The sequence below is a fragment of the Leucoraja erinacea genome, chromosome 11 (genome assembly GCF_028641065.1).
Source record: "Leucoraja erinacea ecotype New England chromosome 11, Leri_hhj_1, whole genome shotgun sequence".
Lineage (NCBI taxonomy): Eukaryota > Metazoa > Chordata > Chondrichthyes > Rajiformes > Rajidae > Leucoraja > Leucoraja erinaceus.
In genome coordinates, this window is record NC_073387.1 from 37,367,869 (window position 1) to 37,391,589 (window position 23,721).

Below are 23,721 nucleotides of genomic sequence, written 5' to 3' on the forward strand. Positions count from 1 at the left end.
ATTATTTTTGTTTAATTTAGTTTAGTTTAGTTTAGAGATACAGTGCGGCCCAACAAGTCCACACCAACCAGCGATCCCTGCACATTAACACTATCCTACACACACTAAGGACAATTTACACTTATACCAAACCAATTCACCTACAAACCTGTATGTCTTTGGAGTGTGGGAGGAAACCGAAGATTTCGGCGAAATCCCACGCAGGTCACGGGGAGAACGTACAATCTCCGCACAGACAGCATGTACACAGTAGTCGGGATCAAACCCAAGTCTCAGGTGCTGCAAGTGCAGCAACTCTACTGTTGCACCACCGTGCTGCCCTGCATATTCAGCATGTTTCTGCTGATATTACTCTGCATGCATCAAGCAGTGGGTCTCAGTCATTTGTTCCCTGCAGAATCTGAATCTGTAAATGCATTGCTCCTCAGAAAGGCAGACACAATTCCTGTTCTCTAGCCTGCTGAGGCCTTGAGACATGAGACCTTCCTCTTCTTTGTTTGCTCTTGAAAGCATAAACTTCTCCTTGTGCCCTTTCCTCCTCCACTTTATACTGTGCTCCTCCAACTATCAAAGCTCCTGTTCCTGCAAGCAAAATAAATTACTGAAGGTTCTGCATGAACTCCAGACATTCAACACTCAGCTGATCCCACCTTTAAGCTATCCTATAAATTACATGTAAAGTCAGTATCTGAGTTTGAGGCAATGAAATTCAGTGACTGCTTGTTTTCATCTTATCTATCTCCCTCTGTCTGTCCATATTGTAGTTCTCAGGAATGTGAACTGAGAAAGTGAGGTTGGGGACTCAGCACTGCTATTTCAACAATGGACAACACTATCTCCTCTTAGATGATAGGACATGCAAGGAAGCCTGTTCTACCTTTATCGCCTGCTGCAGTAGGTTAGGTGCTTCTTTATCCTACAAGAGAGAAGAGTATGTGTGTATGTGTGCATGTGTGTGTGTGCGCTTTCGTGTGACAGGCAGTGAAGGCGTTGAAACATTGCATTTAGCTTCTCAGGAGATAGCTTCACAGCAGTTTTCAGACACATACTTGTGCGTAGAGGACCCTGCTTCTTGCAGATATGGGAAATCTTTCCACAGTCTCCACCAAAGCCTTCAGAGCAACACTGAAAACTTGCATCCTCCCATGTTGTACAATTCTTCACGGTATTCCTTTCTGGCAGAGGCTGCTTCAACAACAGCTCACCATCGCTCTGAGGAGCAAGTAACTAAACAGTGCAAATAACCGAACACACATGTATTAATTCTGGATTGAAATCCCTGTACTTTTTTTGGTGACTCTCCAATTCAGTCCCCAATGTCTAACAAAAGGACAAGGATCTTTTAATCTGACATGATCATCTTAATTTATTTTATGTAAAATGTGCAAATAACATTTCTTTTGCAAATATTTGAGCAAATTAGAAAATATTCAATGCTGTTTGTGTAAGGATTATTAAATTTGTCATAAGATCATTCCTGAAAACATAGGTTTAACTAAGATTTGAATCCAACATTTGCACAGAAGAGGTTGTAGAGGAGATACATCAGAATATGACATGGGATGGTCCAGTAATGAGGAGAAAATTGATTGTTTTTGTTAACGTGTAGGAAGTTGAGGGTGGGGAGGTACCTGATTGATGTACACAAAATTATGAGAGACATAGACTATGAGAATTTTCTCCTAGTTAAGGCATCTGAAAAGAGAGAGCATTTGAAATTTGAAATTTGGCTTTGGTGGTTCAGAGATGATCTGAGGATTATTATTTTTTTACCCACAGCTAGTCAAAATCTGGAACGCATTGCCTGAGTGAATGGTGAAACTGGATATTCTCATAACATTTCAATTGTTCTTATTATCGAGTCCACACTCAAGATTAGAAGTTGTTCAGCCAGAGCTGAACACACTTCTTGGCATCTGCATACAATGTCCTCAATGTCCTCATATCTGTCTTGCGCCTCTTGTGCGTGGTGATGGAAAGATTGGTGGAAACAGGGCTGCAACGTGAACGCTCTTTTCTTGACCCCATAACATTTCAATAACTAGTGGTCTATTTGAATCACAAGACATAGAAGGCTATGGGCCAAGTGCTGATAAATGGGATAAGTAGAGATATGTGTGTGATGGTTGGAACGGAAAGGAGTCTGTTTCTGTAGTCTATGACTCTGACTTTATTATCTATGACCTTATTATCTTTTCCTACTTTCTGGGTTGAAACTGAAAAACATTTCAGCAGTCTAGCTTTCAAGAGATTTAATGATGGTAACAAGCTATCATTCAATGTCCTCAATATAATCACCAAACTGCAAATATTAATCAAATTGCAGCCTGTTTTTCCAACATTGGAGCCAAACAGACATGTCTATAAATTAAGGTTGGCAATATTAATAATGGTCCTTTATGTCTATATTAAATTCCGACTTTTATTTGTTAACTAAAGATACAAATCAATTAAAAATAAAATGCTAGCTAATACCACTATACTATCATTAGAGTATTTATACAAAGTAGCAATGTTACAAAATTTCGAGATTAAAAAAATCAAGTCTGTAATTTATCCCATCAGATAAAGCATAAAAAGAAGTTTAATTTGGCACCTAATTCACTTTCATATCTCAAGTATTTAAAAAGTTATGGCCATTTTCATACTCGGAAATTAGCATCTTGTTCCCTATTGATTTTCTATGGACATAACAAAAAAGCTGTGATCGTGGGCAGTCAAAAGCACATAACCTTCTTAAAAATTAAGAGAACTGAATGAAATGTTCAGTTATCATAGATTGAACCATTCTGAAACAAATATAAAATAATCTTACTCAGATGACCTGAAATTAAAGCATATAATTAGTTAGTTACCCACTTGTAGCTAATTTCAAACTTCAATTACTAGATCTAAACATCGATCCATTTCTTAATAAATGATTAACATTTTTAAATAGCCTAAGTGTCCAAATAATATTCACAAATAATTCACAATAAAACATGATTTTTAAATCTCATTTACATTAATTTGTAGGCCAAATGGAAGGAATTTAGTGTTCAATTGCTGTGAATTAAAGTCCATTTTAAATCAGCTTTCTAGTGGGATCCTGTGAATGCGCTGGTTTAGAACGTTCACATTGCGGTAGATTTGTGCCCTCAAATGCCCAGAAAAATACTGCGGGATATAATGGGCCCAAAATTAGCTACTCGCAACATTAAACTTTGTATAAAGTGATCTTAAGAAGCCCTTTTTAATGTAAAAATATACTGCTACCCTTCAGATTTCTGCTCTATAGACCCAGCTGGTTGCGAGCCGTCGGGGGTTTAGAGGTTAATTTTTAAACTACTATAGCACTTAGGAAAAACTCGTAAAACTAATAATAGCTCATGTGAGGGAACCTACCAGCGAATTTTCGTTAATAATTAACTAGGCTGAACAAACTCGATTTGAACAGCCTAGAGAAAATCGCGTTTTAAACCCGCCCCCCTCTAAACGGCGCCAAAATCGAGCACATGGGCTGGGGCAGATTTTCAGCGATGCTTCAGGTACGCTTTGCAACATACCTATACAAAGGGTTTGATATGGCAAGAAAACTATTCTTAACTTTGCAAAGAGATAAAAAATAGCTGCAGAAAAAAACAAGAGAGATAAAGTAAGTTCAATGTGAGTACATTATGCGTGGATTGGGATTCTGAAGCATTTAAGATAAAGTTCATGTACTGCAAACAAGGACAATTTAACAACAGGGGTGGAAAGTTGGCAAACAAATCAGTAGTGGGGAATAATTTTTAAATGGGTTGAATGTGAAAGTGCTAAGCAAATATGTGACAACACATTGAACAAGTAGCTCAATAGGTAGATAGACGCAAAATGCTGGGTAACTCAGCAGGACACGCAGCAGCTCCAGAGAGAAGGAATGGGCATCCCTCCATTCATTACTCCAGCATTTTGAGTCTATCTTCGGTGTAAACCAGCATCTGCAGTTCCTAACTCAATAGGTAAACAGATTAAAACAAAGTCCAATCTAAACTGAATGAGTTAAAGTTAGGACCACATACATTGGATAAATTCAAGAGAACTGAAGAAAACGTAACAAATTTTAAAAGTGCAAGATAAAACCTTGCAAGAAATGTACATAAGGACATGCTACATTTATTAAAAAAAAGTGAAATGAAATGAGAACATGGACCTGCTCAGAGATTAATTGAGAATAATCATAGAGCTTGAAAGCCTGATATTAAATAAAACATCTTGCATAGCTTTTCAGCATATGGAATAATGGTTGTAATCTTTGGGGTTTTTTGTTTTACGGTTGTTACTACTTTCATTTTCTAACTGTTCTCCAACTGCAGAACATTTATAGAAAGTCTCAGAGATAGTCTGAGAAGACTTCTTGAATAAAGCCTTATTTTGTGCTCCTTTGGTCTTGCGTATGTGGCTACTTATAACCATATAACCATATAACAATTACAGTACGGAAACAGGCCATCTCGGCCCTACAAGTCCGTGCCGAAAAATTATTTTCCCTTAGTCCCACCTTCCTGCACTCATACCATAACCCTCCATTCCCTTCTCATCCATATGCCTATCCAATTTATTTTTAAATGACACCATCGAACCTGCCTCCACCACTTCCACTGGACGCTCATTCCACACCGCTACCACTCTCTGAGTAAAGAAGTTCCCCCTCATATTACCCCTAAACTTCTGTCCCTTAATTCTGAAGTCATGTCCTCTTGTTTGAATCTTCCCTATTCTCAAAGGAAAAAGCTTGACCACATCAACTCTGTCTATCCCTCTCATCATTTTAAAGACCTCTATCAAGTCCCCCCTAAACCTTCTGTGCTCCAGAGAATAAAGACCTAACTTATTCAACCTTTCTCTGTAACTTAGTTGTTGAAACCCAGGCAACATTCTAGTAAATCTCCTCTGTACTCTCTCTATTTTGTTGACATCCTTCCTATAATTGGGCGACCAAAATTGTACACCATACTCCAGATTTGGTCTCACCAATGCCTTGTACAATTTTAATATTACATCCCAGCTTCTATACTCAATGCTCTGATTTATAAAGGCTAGCATACCAAAAGCTTTCTTTACCACCCTATCTATATGAGATTCCACCTTCAAGGAACTATGCACGGTTATTCCCAGATCCCTCTGTTCAACTGTATTCTTCAATTCCCTACCATTTGCCATGTACTTCCTATTTTGATTTGTCCTGCCAAGGTGCAGCACCTCACATTTATCAGCATTAAACTCCATCTGCCATCTTTCAGCCCATTCCAAATGGCCTAAATCACTCTGTAGACTTTGGAAATCTTCTTCATTATCCACAACACCCCCTATCTTGGTATCATCTGCATACTTACTAATCCAATTTACCACACCTTCATCCAGATCATTGATGTACATGAAAAACAACAAAGGACCCAACACAGATCCCTGAGGTACCCCACTAGTCACCTGCCTCCAACCCGACAAACAGCCATCCACCATTACCTTCTGGCATCTCCAATTCAGCCACTGTTGAATCCATCTTGCTACTCCTGCATTTATACCCAACAGTTGAACCTTCTTAACCAACCTTCCACGAGGAACCTTGTCAAAGGCCTTACTAAAGTCCATATAGACAACATCCACTGCTTTACCCTCGTCAATTTCCCTAGTAACCTCTTCAAAAAATTCAAGAAGATTAGTCAAACATGACCTTCCAGGCACAAATCCATGTTGACTGTTCCTAATCAGACCCTGTTTATCCAGATGCTTATATATATTATCTCTAAGTGTCTTTTCCATTAATTTGCCCACCACTGAAGTCAAACTAACAGGTCTATAATTGCTAGGTTTACTCTTAGAACCCTTTTTAAACAATGGAACAACTTGCGCAGTACGCCAATCCTCGGGGACTATTCCCGTTTCTAATGACATTTGAAATATTTCTGTCATAGCCCCGGCTATTTCTACACTAACTTCCCTCAATGTCCTAGGGAATATCCTGTCCGGACCTGGAGACTTATCCACTTTTATATGTTTCAAAAATGTCAGTGCTTCTTTTACTTTGAAACTCATAGTACCCATAGCTACTCTACTAGTTTCCCTTCCCTCACATAATTCAATATCCTTCTCCTTGGTGAATACCGAAGAAAAGAAATTGTTCAATATCTCCCCCATCTCTTTTGGCTCTGCAGATAGCTGTCCACTCTGTCTCTCCAATGGACCAATTATATCCCTCGTTATCCTTTTGCTATTAATATAGCTGTAGAAACCCTTTGGATTTACTTTCACCTTACTTGCCAAAGCAACCTCATATCTTCTTTTAGCTTTTCTAATTTATTTCTTAAGATTCTTTTTACATTCCTTATACTCCTCAAGCACCTCATTTACTTCATGCTGCCTATAATTATGTAGATCTCCCTCTTTTTCCGAACAAGATGTCCAATTTCCCTTGAAAACCAGGACTCTTTCCAATTTTTGCTCTTTCCTTTCAACCGAACAGGAACATAAAGATTCTGTACTCTTAAAATTTCCCCTTTAAATGTCCTCCATTTCTCTTCTACATCCTTCCCATAAAACAAAATGTCCCAGTTCACTCCTTTTAAATCATTTCGCACCTCATCAAAGTTGCCCTTTCTCCAATCAAAAATCTCAACCCTAGGTCCAGTTTTGACCCTCTCCATAATTATATTGAAACTAATGGTATTGCGATCATTGGACCCGAAGTGCTCCCCAACGCATACCTCCGCCATCTGTCCCGTCTCATTTCCTAACAGGAGGTCCAGCACTGCCCCTCCTCTAGTAGGTACCTCTATGTATTGCTGCAAAAAACTATCCTGCACACATTTTACAAACTCCAAACTATCCAGCCCATTTACAGAATGTGTTTCCCAGTCTATGTGTGGAAAGTTGAAATCTCCCACAATCACTACCTTGTGCTTACTATTAATATCTGCTATCTCCTTACATATTTGCTCTTCCAATTCTCGATCCCCATTTGGTGGTCTATAATACACCTCTATAAGTGTTGCTACACCTTTCCCACTTTTCAGTTCCACCCAAATAGCCTCCCTAGATGAGCCCTCCAATCTATTCTGCCAAAGCACTGCTGTAATATCTTCCCTGACAAGCAATGCAACACCTCCACCTCTTGCCCCTCCAATTCTATCACACCTGAAGCAACGAAATCCTGGAATATTTAGTTTCCAATCATAGCCCTTCTGCAACCATGTTTCACTGATCGCCACAACATCATACTTCCAGGTGTCTATCCAGACTCTAAGCTCATCCACCTTTCTTACAATGCTCCTAGCATTAAAATATGCACATTTAAGAAACCCCCTGCCTCTTATTCTCTGTTTATTTCCTTTTTCTTCTTTCTCCTCTTGTGTACGAGTGCTTCCCTTTTCTGCTTCCTGCCTCCCATTCTGTCTACTAGCTTTCTCCATTTGAGTCCCTCGCCCCAACCATTGTAGTTTAAAGTCTCCCCAGTAGCCTTTGCAAATTTCCCCGCCAGGATATTGGTCCCCCTCGGGTTCAAGTGCAACCCATCCTTTCTGTACAGGTCCCACCTTCCCCAAAAGAAGTCCCAATGATCCAGAAACTTGAATCCCTGCCCTCTGCACCAGTCTTTCAGCCACGTATTTATCCTCCACCTTGCTCCATTCCTACTCTCACTGTCGCGTGGCACAGGCAGTAATCCTGAGATTGTTACCTTTTTGGTCCTTTTCCTTAACTCTCCTCCCAACTCCCTAAATCCTCCCTTCAGGACCTCTTCCCTTTTTTTACCTATGTCATTGGTACCTATATGTACCACGACCTCAGGCTCCTCTCCCTCTGATTTCAGGATATCTTGGACGCGTTGAGACACGTCCGAGACCTTGGCACCAGGGAGGCAGACCACCATCCTGGTCTCCCGACTATGTCCACAGAATCGCCTATCCGACCCCCTAACAATAGAGTCCCCAATTACTATTGCCCTCTTCTTTTTGTCCCTACCTTTCGGAGCAACAGGGCCGGTCTCTGTGCTGGAGGCCCGTCCGCTGTCGCTACCCCCGGGCAGGCCATCACCCCCATCCGTACGCAAACAGGAGTACTTATTTGCAAGGTGTACCGATATTGGAGTACTCACTCGTCCCTGCCTCTGCCCTTTGCCCTTCCTTAGCGTGACCCACATGTCTCTCTCCCGTGGTTTTGCAGTGACCACCTCTCTATAACTCCTCTCTATGACCTCCTCACTCTCCCTGACCAGACAGAGGTCATCGAGCTGCTGCTCCAGGATCCTAATACGGTCGCTTAGGAGCCCCATCTTGATGGACCTGGTGCAGATGTGGACGTCTGGAGGGCCATCCGACTCCATGACCTCCCACATCTGACATCCAGAACAGTAAACTGCCCTGGCTGTCATTACCCCGCCTTACCCTGGACCCGATACAAGTACAATACAATAGAAACTGCTGGGCGAAATCAGCAGCTATCTGACTCACAACAACTGCTCCCTCTTGACCTTTAAACTGTACCTTTATTATATAACTTGGTGGATATTGCTAAAAATTCATAGAGAACATAGCATTATTTCAGAGGGCGTGAATAAAATTTAACTTGGCCGATTATCATCTCATAAACCACAATTAACATATTTCTATAAACTCTTCCAACCAATAATTGCTATTGTGGCTCTACACTCCTTCAACACTAGTTACTAAAGCAATCCCTCTTTATTTAGCATCATCATAATGACACTATGTTTAGCCATCCTGGGTTTGTTCTCTCTGGAGTTTCCCCGATGAGACTTGCTGTGCTTTACCTTCAGATTCTTCCCTAACTCCTGTTTCTTTGTCCAAATTTTTAATGCCTTACTAATTTCATTCTACTTTTATGAAATGGGTTTGGATCTTTTTACCATATTGATGACTCAATATACATTCATTTCTTGCATGATGTTTTCATAAGTTCATAAGATCTAGGAGCAGAATTGGGCCATTTGGTCCATCAAGTCCACTCTGCCATTCAATCTTGGCTGATCTATCTTTCCCTCTCAACCCCATTTTCTTGCAATCTCCCATGACCCTTGACACCCTTACGAATCAAGAATCTAATAATCAAGAATCTAAGGATAAATAGAGAAAGGCTACTTCCATTGCTTTGAAGGGAAGGGGAAAACATGTTAAACATTTTTTTGCATGTGGATTATTGGAAGAGCATGGGGCATTCTGACAGAGATGGGCTGTTGAGGTAAATGCATTGTGTTTTTCAAAGAAAACTGAACAGATTTGAGTGGTTACCAGAATTACATTTTTCATCATTAATGTAAGGTAAATACGCAATATATTAAGATTTTATTCATTAAAAAAAAATAGTGGTAATGCATATAAGATCATGTACAAATTGATACCTCCAAACATTTTGGATTACTCTGGGGCAATAACAATCCTGTGCTATAAATATTTAAGAAGGAACTGCAGATGCTGGAAAATCAAAGGTAGACAATAGTGCTGGAGAAACTCAGCGGGTGCAGCAGCATCTATGGAGCGAAGGAAATAGGCAACGTTTTGGGTCGAAGCCCTTCTTCAGACTGATGGAGGGTGGGGGGGGGGGTCGGGGAGAAGAAAGGAAAAAGGAAGAGGAGGAACTCGAGGGCTGAGGGGGAGCTGAGATGGGGAGCAGACTGCAAGGGCTACCGGAAATGGGAAAATTCAATGTTTATGCCACTAGGGTGCAGACTACCCAAGCGGAATGTGAGGTGCTGTTCCTCCAATTTCTGGTGGTGCTCACTCTGGCCATGGAGGAGGCCCAGAACAGAGAGGATGGATTCGGAATGGGAGAGGGAGTTGAAGTGCTGAGTCACCGGGAGGACAGGTTGGTTAATGCAGACTGAGCGGAGGTGTTCGGCGAAACGATCGCCAAGCCTACGCTTGGTCTCACCGATCAGCTGACATCTAGAGCCCGAAACGTTGCCTATTTCCTTCGCTCTATATAGATGCTGCTGCACCCGCTGAGTTTCTCCAGCACTTTTGTCTACCTGTGCTGTAAATATGTCATTTCGACGGTGCCAACATTATTGTTTCAGTCATAAATCACACATTGTTGTGGGAGGTAATAATGGTCATTTTAATATGACATCACCCCATCATTACCAAGTAATTTGCATTTGAATAGTGCTAAATGGTCTCGTGGAGGATTTTTCTCAGCCTGGTGCACAATAGAAATTTGCCCTCATAATGGTTTACAATTATATCATATGTTATGTTCATTCTCATTAATCATTTTCATTATGAGAATTTTGCTTTATATGGTTCGATATTTTGTAGATAAGAAGCTTTGCATCCACACTGTAATTTGTCATTCATGGTAATGAACATAGCTCTCTAACTGAATAAAATTGATTAAAATTACATGTATTTTGCAAAGTGCTCAGAATATCTGATAATTCCTGCTGCATTTTTTTTAACAGTTAAAAGATGATTTTCCAGAATTCATTAGCAAAAGAAAAAAATAACTATATAAATTCACTAATTGGTGCTGCGTAATGTTCCAGTGGCCATGGAATAATTAACATTTTTGTCTACAACCGATAAGTGACCACATACGGCTGATAATTCCTCTGGTGGAAAAATAATGGGTGAGTCAAGCAAATCTCCAGCTTGGTAATAAACTCTGCAAGAGTACTTATTTCACAAAGGTCTACACAAATCCGGAAGCGAGCAATGTCAACAAGGTCAAGCATTGAAACTACTGTAAATATGTAGGAGTATTTCAGTTTTACAATGGGGAAATAAACACAATAGCCAAGTTTGAAGGACTGAAAATATTTAAATTGATAATCAAAATCTTATGAGGAAATGCCTGGAAATGTGCACAGAGAATATCGGGCAGTAGAATCCAGATGCTTGAAGGAATTACAAAGGCCAGAATTGTAGAACAAAAAAAATGGACTGTACTGAGTCATGCTTTTGTATCATTATTTCAAAGAGAAATAGTAAGATTAAACGAGAACTTACCAGTTCGAAGTTTGATCTGTATTTTATGAGGAGTAACGTTGAGGGAATACATGAAGAACCCGCTAGTACGCTTGCGTGTCATTCTTCAAAGCAGCGGAGTGAATCACAGATACCTGTAATGACTTAAGCATAGTAAGATTAGAGAAAAGATACCAGTCGTGTTTATGATCAAGGGTGGGAGCGGAGGGCATGTATTCCCTCAACGTAACTCCTCATAAAATACAGATCAAACTTCGAACTGGTAAGTTCTCGTTTAATCTTACTATTTTACTTCGGAGTCACGTGAGTGACTACATGAAGATTTCAAAGCTCTGTGATTCAAGCCGTGGAACGAGTCCATCATCACGTCTGCCTTGGTTTTGGGGAGAATAGTGATAACATATTAAACATCAATATGATATATATAAATAACCATAAAGTTAATAATAATTGATAGCCCCTGTTTTTTGGGGTAAATTATGGTATAGAAACTTAACAATGTTTCTGAAAAAATTCCAGTTTCCATTACTGGTTTGTTATAATCTTTAGAATGTTCTTTCCGATGGCCATCCTGCAGTCCTGAGGATTTTATCCATAGGAACCTCCAATTTAAATGCTGCCGACATTGCTGCAGCCTGATGGAGTGAGATTTTAACCCAGTTAGTGTTTACACCAACTTTGGTCAATACTATGTTAGCCATTTAGCTGGCCTGGCCTGTTATTCTTTAATGAGGCTGTCTGTAGTTGATGAAAAGTTCCTCTTCTGTGCCACTGATGGTCTTGGTTTGTTCCATGTATATTTGTAGATGTCTCACAACAGTCAATCATCTGTAGGGTAGGCTCTAAAAATGTTATGTTAAGGCCCGCTGACCCCTGTCTGTTTTGTTCCCTAATTCCTGAATATAGAAGTGTAAGTTGCCAGGTGAACTGGTCTAGTTATCCAGCCTTAATTTGGTAGGGACTGAGTCCTTAGTGCCGTGACCTAAGCCATCAGCATGATAGTTTTGAAAAAATGTCAAAACCTGTAATGACAGCGCTGTGGCTGGAGCCCAGTTCTTTAACAACGTTAAGACGATGCTGATGTCCCATATTTGGGAATACTCGGTCTTTGGGGAATTCCCATAAAATTATCATCCATAAGCTGTTGTTCCGTTCTCTTGCCATAGGTAAGTAGATGGACCACTTCTGGCACAGTTGATGTCACTAATACTAAGCCCCCGTCGGTTAACAAAGCTGCCAAACAGGCTGGATGATGTATTATGGTTGCAACACATCTCCCATTAGTTTATGTATTTTAGACATTGTCTTTAGGTTGATTGTCTGTGGCCCGCTGTGATCATGTCCATTGCTCTGGCCGTCAGTCCCAGATGTAATAGCAGCGCTTTCAGACTCTACGATTTAAGCGATTTGTATGTTCATGGCACGAGTGGTTTTCCCCATACTTCATCGTCTATTTAGGATGGTGCTGCATGGTTCTAATCTCATTCCCAGTACCGCCGAGAATCATGGTTGGGTAGGTCAGTGGGGTACTATTAAAAACACCCCTACTGATGAGGTTGCCAAATTGAGTTGGCCAGATTGTTACATGATGTAGATTCCCTTTCACCCATGTGCTACCACAGTTGATATGTGCTACCACAGTAGTATTGTTAATTTATAATCTAATAACCTGTTTAACATATTCCAGAGCAACATGACTTTAGGCCATGAAAAACACCCAACATTTCCAGGTAGTTATGCCCAGTGTTAGTAATAATGATGCTTCCTGTGTATTCCATCTTCCTCCACAGCTGGAGATGGAATTGGTAACACACCATCCTAGTGCATGGCATGCATATGTAGGACCATAGACTGGTTGCTGACAATGATAGGATTGGAGCAATGCCCAATGTTATCTTTCCACCATTTAGTTCCAATATGGCTTCTGTATGGCTTCATCATTCTATCGAAATGATCACCATTAATTTTAAGAGCTCATATTTTGGCCCTCTGTAAATCTTTATAATGTAAGGGTTTGAATTATGTGGCTGGAAACCCATATTCCCAGTACCACCTGTTGCCAAAATTCTTGCTACCAGTCTGATGGATGGTTTATCCTGATGTCAATGATTTTGCTGTATGCCTTTATTAAGGTTGTAACCTCTGTTGGCAAAGTTACTGACATGAGGAACTGAGTTATTGGTGAACCCCAAATAATCCCTTTAATTTTAGGCTTCAATTTTGATTTAATTGGATGGATAATGAGTCCTAGTTTCCAATAATTGTTAAGTGGCTGTTACCGTTTGTTCAGCCCGTCCTAAGTTCCCGCACAATTAGTATGTCATCCAACAAACCCATTACCATTGTGTGGCTGGTTGTTATATTTTGTAAATAACCTAGGTGCTAATGTAAACACATTAGGTAGTGCTCTATACTGCTAGAGCTGAGCCATCCAATTAGATCACCTGTTATGGGTACTGAAAATAGTAAGCATCCTTTGAATCAATGCTTGCCATTTTCGTTCTTAAAATGAATATACTTAACAATAGAAAAGGTTTCCGTTCTTAACGAATATATCGTATTATTTATTTTATTTATTTATTTATTTATTTTTTTATTTTTTAATATATGGTCCCTAGATAAGGGACATATCAGATATTTAAACTGATAAAAAAAAACAGATATTATGCTTGATCTTGGCCAAAAGCCGAGATCTGATCTATGTTTGATGCGTCAAGCGCCATATCCTATTTCTCCTCCCCTTCCTCAGGGGATGCTGTCTCCTAGCCTAATCCTTTTTCTTTCTTGTCCCTTACAATGCAGCTTTCGGCCCGAAACCCATCCGTTAGATGCTGATGTCCAGTTCTGTATCCCCATATGTTAGGAAGGGAATGCGTAGATAATAATTCTTCCCTTACAATGCAGCTAAAACCCATCCGTTGCTGATTCCATGTCTGGATCCCATATGACATATTTTGTAATCGTGATTATGTCTGGTGTTAGATCGGCATCTGGTGTGTATCGTGTAGAAACATCAGCAAATACTATAGCCCAATATCCTTTTGGTGTTCTCCTCCAAATTCCTCTCTCGATGTATCAGCTGGACTAGAAGATTATGTGTTGTAAAATTCTATTGTGTATCCCCGGATACTGTTTAAGATACGAGTGTCAAAAATTATTTATTCGATGTCTTCTCGCACCAACCTCCTTGTTTCCTTCTGGTTTTACTGTTTTCATCTGGATCCCCGAGGCCGTGTGTTGTGGGTGTACACATCTTCAGATATAGGGGCGATACCTTTGAGGATGATGTTTGGACGTTTAGATGAGCTCCAATTTGGCTTAATTGTCCAACTCCTTGACCTTTTAGATCGGTCCCCTCCAAATAAAAAGATATTGCTAGGAGGTTTCGGGTTTACACAGGCCCGTGTCAATCCCGGTTGGATGTAACCAGCTGCATAAATTGATTAGTTTAGTACATTCAGGGATTTACAATCCCCAGTGGCAAGTGACCGCTATGGTGCAGTAGATAGAAAACATATGGTCTATGCTGGTTTCTAACCTGGTTTGTAGATCTTTCCCAGTTAGCTTTACTCACAGCTGTACTGTTGTTCCCCCTGAAACATAGACAGACATTCCCATGTGACTTCCCAGATGGGAATGGAATCTGTCAGTAAATTTTTTGGACTGCTAAATCCTTCAGTCACAACATAAGTATTCCTGTATTTCTATCAGGAAAAGACCAATAATGCACTCTATGTACTTTGTGACTTAGAAAAAGCATTACCTCATTATTACAGCTCTAGGTTTGCCCTAGACTAGACCCCAGCACTCTTCTGACAAAAGAGTCTACTGGAGGGAGAGAAGCATGATTATAGCCCTAAGAAAAACGGTGCTGCTTCCTTCTCCCTGTCTTTTCCTCCAGCACTTCCCTATAATAGTAGAAGTGAGATACAGCCCTGTATAAGGTGCTGCTATGGGACTTACCCACTCGAGGATTTGTTCTTCTGTTTTGGACCTGCATCGCTGTAAACGCGGTATGTTCTCGCAGGTGCAGGTCCCGCACGCGTCGCAGTGCTCACGGGCACTGAGTTCCCTGTAGTGCCGTTGGCCTGCGGTGCTCCAAAGTGCGGTGCAGTGGTCACGGCACTGTCCTCTCGGGGAGCTGGCCGCTCGCAACCGCAGGTATGTTGGTTTGGACGCGGTGCAGTGCTCTGCACTGTGCCGCTCCCCCCTCACTTGCGCCTGTGGTGCTCCAACGCGGTAAAGTCCTCTCGGGGAACTGGCCGCTCGCAACCGCAGGTAAAGTGGTTTAAACGCGGTGCAGTGCTCCCCACTGTGCCGCTGCTTTCCTCACTCGGGCCTGCGGTGCTCCAACGCGGTGTAGTCCCGCTCGCGACGCAGGCCCAGCAGCTCCAACGCGTACCCGGTGCTCACGGGCACCGACCGCTCGCTGCTATTTTTAGCTTCTCAGCCCCACGGACCCACGTAGCGCTCCTTACCCTGTAGGTCCCTGGGCTGTTTTGCGAGTCGTCAGGTTGACGGCTCCGGAGTGCTCCACCGGCTGTCGGCGACCCGTACACCTGCTGGAGCTGAAGTCGCACCGGCTCCCGCCAAGGGAGACCGTCGTGCCACCGGCCGTTGCTGGCTGCCTGCTCCTATATAGCAGCTCTCCCCCGCCAGCTTTCCACAGCCTTCCTGTAAACAAAGGTAAGTAAAAAAGGAAACAAAGTTCTCTTACCGACTGTTGCAGGTTTCCAAAAACCTGCCGTTTGGGAGGAACGTCCATCCTCCCCCAATGACTCATTACAATGCGTGTAGCGATAAATGACACGCAAGCGTACTAGCGGGTTCTTCATGTAGTCACTCACGTGACTCCGAAGTAAAATGAAACACAGATGACATCTCCAATTTTCAATTAAGTTGCACGAAAGCTTTATGTTAGATTTTTTTATTCAAGATCTTGTAGCGGCGCCTGCTAGCGCATGCAGATATCGAACCCGGCATTCGGAAGCCGCGGTCACGTGACTTGGGAGGGGTTGTTGTTTTCGCGCGGTTTTTCCTTTTGCGCGCGTTAGTTCAGCGCTGACCACCGATGTGGGCAGACGTATCTGATGAACCTGTATGCTGCAACTTGAGCTTTCGAATAAAGTTTTGTTGAAAACTCCAGTAGTCGTTTTTCAGACCGCTAAAATCTACACATCAGATGTGCTATTGCATAAAAGAGTAAGAATGCAACCCTGGACACCATTTCTGAAGCTTTCCTGAATAGTTTGTGTTCAAACAGAGGCACATTTTGACTGAGGCCATGAACGATCCTCCCGCTTGACTTAAAGAGGCCAGCACGAAGACCCCCAGCAGTATTACAAAATTGAATTAGTTTGGGTCAACATTTTAAGGTAGGTTTTATTCAATTATGTTTCAGGCCTCACACCATCCCATCTCGGAATAACCCAATCTCTCCTCCATGAGCATGTGACTCTCACCTAATCTGAGCCCTGCACCCTTTCCGTCCCAGCAATTATCAATACCTAGTCAAACATTACACTCACCCATCAAACCCCTCTTCTCTGCTATTCCCAACTGTTCTCTCAACACCGAACAATAGTGTTATGCCCAGTTACTTGGCCCAAGTATCAAGCCCATTCATTTCCAATACCAAACTACCTCTCTCTGAGCTCACATTTTGAATACCACTCCTACCACTCAACTACCATCCCTGGAAAACCCAACTACCAAAACCTATCCTTTTTTATTGTTGTTTGCTATACTATGTTAAGCAGCATACTCTCAACCTCACCCTTCCACTTATTCATTATTGATTTATATATGAACATAAAGGCTAGGGACAGTATAGGCCATTCAATCCCTCACTTCTGCTCTGACATTTAAATGGATCATGACCGATCTGATCATAGCCTACAAATTCTCGACTACCTGCAGTAATGTTCCAGCCCCATTCTAATAGCTTTTGTAATCATTAATTGCACATGTATACTATCCCTTGGCAAAATATGTATGAGGCCACCTCTTGTTCTTCAGATAAAATATTTCATTTTTATTTTCCCTGCCAAAAATAGGGAATTTCTCATTTTCTGTGTTACATTCCATCCGGCTCGATATTTTTTCCACTCATTAAATTAATCTATATATTCTGTTATGTTCCTTTGCAGCTTGCATTGCGTCCTATCTTTGTCTTATAAGGAGATTTAGCAACAATACTTGCAGTTCTTCCATCCTGTGACAAACTAAGGACCAAGCAGCATCCATGAGGTACAACACTCATTACAACTTGCCAATCAGAAAAAAAGGCACATCCATGTTTTCTCTTTGTTTCTTGCTCATCTCCTGAGTTTACCAATATTTTGTCTCCTACACCATGATTTTTTTATTTTCCTGCGATGATCTTTGATGCTACACCGTATCATGTACCTTCTGGACATCTGAGTGTAGTATATCTCATCTCTGTATATCTCACACTGATTTTTTCCTCCCGTTCATGAACAGTACCTCAAAGAACTCCAATAAATTGGTCAAACATGATCCACTTACTTCACTCAAATTGGTCACTCTCTTCATTCACTTTCCATAAAACCAACTGTCTTTTTGTTGACTTTTAAAAAATTATCTGTAGACAATACCACAATCCAATTTTTGCAGTAACTTTAACGTACTCTAACCTTTCTGCCTTTTAATCTATCAGCAGTCATTACTGTTTTGACAATTCTGCTCACTACCTGGCTTTACAAAATTACATGTTCATTTTAAAATGTGTTACTACCTTTAACATTTTTGGTAAGCAAAGGATAGTGAGACCTCCACTTGAATTATTTTATTTCTTGTTGGACTGTAACTATTCAGTATATTCTGCATTCCGACCGCGGGAGAACGAAGAGGAAGAATATTGAACTTTATTGTCTTCCATCACAGTGAGGAATGTGGTGGATATTTATGTTAACTTTTATGTAGGTGTGTGCCGTTGCTTTTCACCTCGTATGGCTGTATGGTAACTCAAATTTCACTGTACCTTAATTGGTACGTGACAATAAACTGACCCTGAAATCTTGAAACCTTGATACATTGCCACTGCATCTAATTGACAATCTCATAATCTATATTGTTTGTCCATGTTAGCTAGCTGTGCTTTCACACCCTCATAATTACTTTTCAGTTCAAAATACAAGTTTTGTAGCCGCTCTTCTTTATTCAAACTGAATAAAAAATTCAGTCATATTTTATTACCACCTAAAGTGGTGTACATGATGAAGAATTTATTTAGCCAGAGGCTTGCGAATCTGTAGAATTCATTGCCACAGTTGGCTGTGGAGACCAAGACATTGGGTATTTTCAAAACAGAGATAGATAGGTTCTTGATTAGTAAGGGTGTTAAAGGTTGCAGCGAGAAGGCAGGAGAATGGGGTTGAGATGGGAAAAACAGATCAGCTGTGACTGAATGGCACAGCAGATTTGATGGGCTGAGTGGCCATATTCAATGCTAGCATTTATTTCAAGAGGGCTTGTACACAAAAACAGGGATGTAATGTTGAGGCTCTATAAGGTGCTGGTAAGGCCGCATTTGGAATATTGTGAGCAATTTTTGGCACCTTATCTGAGAAACATAGAAACATAGAAACATAGAAATTAGGTGCAGGAGTAGGCCATTCGGCCCTTCGAGCATGCACCACCATTCAATATGATCATGGCTGATCATCCAACTCAGTATCCCGTACCTGCCTTCTCTCCATACCCTCTGATCCCCTTAGCCACAAGGGCCACATCTAACTCCCTCTTAAATATAGCCAATGAATACAATACAATACAATACAATACAATTTATTTGTCACTTGAACCTCCTAGAGGCTCAAGTGAAATGTTGTTTCTGCAGTCATACATATAAGAAAAAAAAGACCCAAGACACAACACAGTTTACACAGACATCCATCACAGCGCATCTCCTCCTCGCTGTGATGGAAGGCAAAAAAACTTATCTCTCCCCTGCATTTCCCTCTCCCCCCGATGTCAGAGTCAAAGTCAGAGCCCAAGTCAGAGCCCCCGGCGGGCGACAACAAGTGTCCCGCGGCCATTTACGCCGCGCCGGGTGGTGCAAGGCCACGCTCAGGGAACTGGCCTCAACTACATTCTGTGGCAGAGATTTCCAGAGATTCACCACCCTCTGTGTAAAAAATGTTTTTCTTATCCCGGTCCTAAAAGATTTCCCCTTTATCCTTAAACTGTGATCCCTTGTTCTGGACTTCCCCAACATCAGGAACAATCTTCCTGCATCTAGCCTGTCCAACCCGTTAAGAATTTTGAAAGTTTCTATAAGATCCCCCCTCAATCTTCTAAATTCTAGCGAGTACAAGCCTAGTCTATCCAGTCTTTCTTCATATGAAAGTCCTGACATCCCAGGAATCAGCCTGGTGAACCTTCTCCGTACTCCCTCTATGGCAAGAATGTCCTTCCTCAGATTAGGAATTTGTCTCGCATTCAATTCTCTGATAATATTTTGTCCTACACCAGTTATCACGTGGCTCTGCAGTAATCCTTACACCGAACAATGCTTGATTTATTTTGCTTCAATCCTGTGGAAAAGTTTTGATTTTGTGCCAGATCTGTTCGCCATGCACAATGCCTGGGCCCTTTTACACTGCTGAATTTACAAGCAGTAAGTCCACCAATAAACCATCTGACTGTTGTACATTGAGTGGTCTCTTCAATTTCCAGGCAAAAGGATTTAGGCATTCAAATTACAGCAGCCAATGTTAATGCTATTGAAGAACTAATATTTCGGATCAGTGACCTTCAATTAGAACCAGGAAAAGTTTTAAATGAAACATGTTTGATTTGCAGTGGACTGAGAGAGGTTGACCTTTTGTTTGCATGTCTTCCAGACATCATCTAGAATTATAAAACCTTCACCACCACTCTCGGCCAGCAATGTCACAATTTATTATTTTCAGCCTCTCTTGGTCTACACCCTATTACAAAACCAATCATTAAACAGTGTTGATGCCTACATTGGGTAGGTTTAATATGCCAAATAGCCTCCTGCTTCTCACATCCATTATATTGGCAATTGAAGAAAACCATGGCGGTCTTTTTCCTGATCAACATGGTTACAAGGAACAAGCTGTCTGTCCCTTGTTAATTTACAACAAATAATAGATTTTTATTATTTGGAGAAGAAAAATCTTAAATGCATATGGCGTAAAAGATTTTGACTGATGGAATACAGTCCAAAGAAACATCTTTATCTGCTAACCAAAATTCTATTTGAAGGAAATCAAGTGGAATACTTTGCAGCAGCTGAGTATGTGATCTAGTAATGCCCTAGAGTCCTGTTATGGCGAGGTGTCATATGTTATTATTATCATTTGACAGCCAAACAAAAAACCTTCAACTTACTTGTTCATTTTCACATAGTAACGTATTACTGGGTGATTGTCCCAATTGTTGTAAATATTTGGTCAATTAAAACATCTCCATTTCCGGAACCTTACAATAATAATCCTTGTTGCTAACCTGAAACATTTAATAAAAATACTGACTGCATGTGGAGCACATTATAGGAGAAAATATTTTTATATGTTGATATATTGAAAAAAACAGTGCCTGTGATGGAAATTTAATTATATATAGGGAGCGCACTCAACCTGTAAAGTTCTTCCCCTGAATAAATACTTTCCCACAGGACCAATTTGAATCACATCATTTTAAAATTGCACACTGAGCACAACTTGTTTCTCCAAAAGCTGGGTTTGCTCTGATTCAAAGTTATGATGCACAGAGCTTCGGGCAGAACATCAACTTGTTTAACATTACAGTTTGAAATCAAAATTCTAAGAAATCCATTTTGGTCAGTAGGCAGTAAATGTTTATTCAATTTCCTCTCCCATGCTTGGTCCAATCTCAATTATGGACAACCAATGCTACAATGTATGTCTAGAATCAGTAACTAATGTTTAAATTTACCCTCTAATGCATTATTTCAGACCTCAATTAATTCCAGTAATTATTCAACTGCACTATTCTTTCTTTCCAACTTCACTCCAATTCATTTATTCTCTGGCCTCCCATCAACGCATTGAAGTTCTAAGATTCCTGCTCAATGCAAGCTCTGGAGTAGCCACTAAGCCCAGCTGCTTTTGAGAGCTGGGCTGGGAAGCTGATTGCACCTGAAAAACAGGCATGTCTTAGATGCTGCGACTCTTTCCACATAGACACTGGGATGTCATACTGGTAAGACAAGAATGGAAAACACACCATTGTCCCTTTACTTATGCAATACATGTATTATGTCATATGTCGCGGTTTATACTTTTGTACACTGCTTCTAATAAAAATATATATTTTTAAATATATATATATACTTATGCAACTAGAAGGCAGCCAGGACCAGTTAAAGTGGAGTTGCGTTATTTCAATAGAGACAAGGACATTTTAATAATAGACGGGAGAACGGTAGACAGGGTATCCAGAGAGACCAATTGCAAGAATTGTGACCAAAACAGTAGGAAAGTCTTGTTACAACTGTATAGGACTTTGGTAAAACCACACGTGAAGTAAGACATGCAATTTCAATCTTTGTTTAAGAAGAGTATATTTGCCTCGGAGATAATACAGAGAAGGTTCATTATATGAATGGGGTTTGACATGAGACAGAAAAGGATTGAGGAGAAAGGATTGACATTTTCTAAAGATGTAGTTGTATGAAACTTGGTCTCATTGAACCATAGCAAATCCTGAGAGCACTTGATAGAGTAGATGTGATGAGGAAGTATCATCTGGTCGGGTCACCTAGAACTTGGAGACATGGTCTCAGGATAATGGGATACTTGGTAAGACTTAGTTGATGACAGATTTATTCCCCCACAGGTATATTAATCTTCAGAATTTGCTACCCATGAAGCTGAAGATGTTGAGTCTTTGATTATATTTGAGCTAAGATCGAGTTTTGGACATCAGGAAAATCAAAGATAACATGGATCAGGCAGTAAAGTGGAGTTGAGACCACTATCAGATCATTCATAATCTTATAAAAGCAAAAGAAAGCTCAAGGGATTAAGATCAGTGACTCTCCATGACTCCCTAGCCTGCTCATTCCTTCTCACCCTGTCCCAAGCACTTTCTCCTACAACCGTTAAAAGTGCATTACATCCTTAACACCTCTCTCACCACCATCCAGGAACCTAAATAGCTCTTCCAGGTGAGGCAGAGATTCTCTTCCAGGTGAGGCAGAGATTCTCTTGAACCTCCTCCAACCTAAACTATTGCATTTGGTGACTTGTGGTTTCCCCCACATCAGTGAGACCAAGCATAGTCCAAACAACCATTTTGCAGAGCACCCAGGCTCTGTCTGCACTGACCATACCGAGCTTCCAGCTGAATGCTATTTCAATTCTTCCCATTCCCACAATGAAAAATGTACAGACAAATGTGAGGTTTTGCATTTTGGGAAGTAATATGGGCAGGAACTACACAGTGAATGATATGGATCTGTGGAGTGTTGTAGAGCAGAGGGATCTAGGAGTGCAGTGCATCATTCCTTGTAGGTGGAGTCGCAGGTAGATAGGGTGGTCAAAAAGGCTTTTGGCACATTGGCCTTTATCAGTCAAAGTATTGAGTATAGAAGTTGGGAGGTCATATTGCAGTTTTATAAGACATTGGTGAGGCCACATTTGGAGTATTGTGTTCAGTTCATGGCACCATGTTATAGCAAAGACATTGTCAAGCTGGAAAGGATACAGAGAAGATTTACGAGGATGTTGCCAGGACTAGAGAGTGAGAACTATATGGCGAGGTTGAGTAGGCTGGGAGCCTATTCCTTGGAACGCAGAAAGATGAGGGGTGATCCTATTGAGGCATATAAAATCATAGAGGAATATATTGGGCAGATGCATAATCTCTTGCCCAGAGTTGGTGAATCGAGGAATTGAGTACATAGGTTTAAGGTGAACAGGAAAAAAATTAATAAGAATCTGAGGGGTAACCGTTTCACACAGAGGGTGGAGGGGGGCTTGAACAAGCTACCAGAGGAGATAGTTGAGGCAGGGACTATCCCAACAATTAAGGAACAGTTAAAGATGGATAGGACAGGTTTGGAGTGGTATGGACCATATGTGGGCAGGTGCAACTAGCGTAGCTGGGACATATTTTCCTGTGTGGGTAAGTTTGGCTGAAGGATCTGTTTCCATGCTGTATCACTCTATGACTCTATGATTCTAATAACCTGTCCATCCTCAGCCTTTTCCTCACCCCCAATGAAGTTAAAAGTAAACTAGAGGAATTACACCTCATATAACCCAATGATATCAATACTAACTTTGCTAATTTCAGGTAGCTCACACCCCCACCCTCCCCTGCCTGGTTCCATATGCCCATCATTCCAACCTTATCTGGGTCCATATATTACTTTCCAGCCTTTGTCTCTACCTTCACCACTCCCCTTCCACCATCTGGCCACATCTGCACACGACTATCTCCTAATCTGCTTCCATCTATCACCCAACAGCATTTGTCTGAAAAACCACTGAGTTCCTACAATAGTTTGTTTTTTGCTCAAATGGTGCAAGGCCGATACTTTTCTTACATTACTATGGCTGAGATTTAAATTGATGTATAGTTTAATACATAGTAATATAACTACAGGTTATTAGATAGAGCACCCACATCCTGAATAGTGGAATGGTACGATGTTACTATTATCATTGATTCTTCCCATGCTGATGCCCTGATCACATATGTATTTATGGAAGTAAAGAGTTAAGAGCCGGAGTTCCATTTTAAG

General features: G+C 40.9%; 1 pseudogene; it reads right to left on the reverse strand.

Annotated features, from left to right (window-relative positions):
* Nucleotides 1-13,545: 13,545 nt before the first annotated feature.
* On the reverse strand, nt 13,546-13,656 carry LOC129701912 (U2 spliceosomal RNA; annotated as a pseudogene).
* Between the last annotated feature and the right edge of the window lie 10,065 nt (nt 13,657-23,721).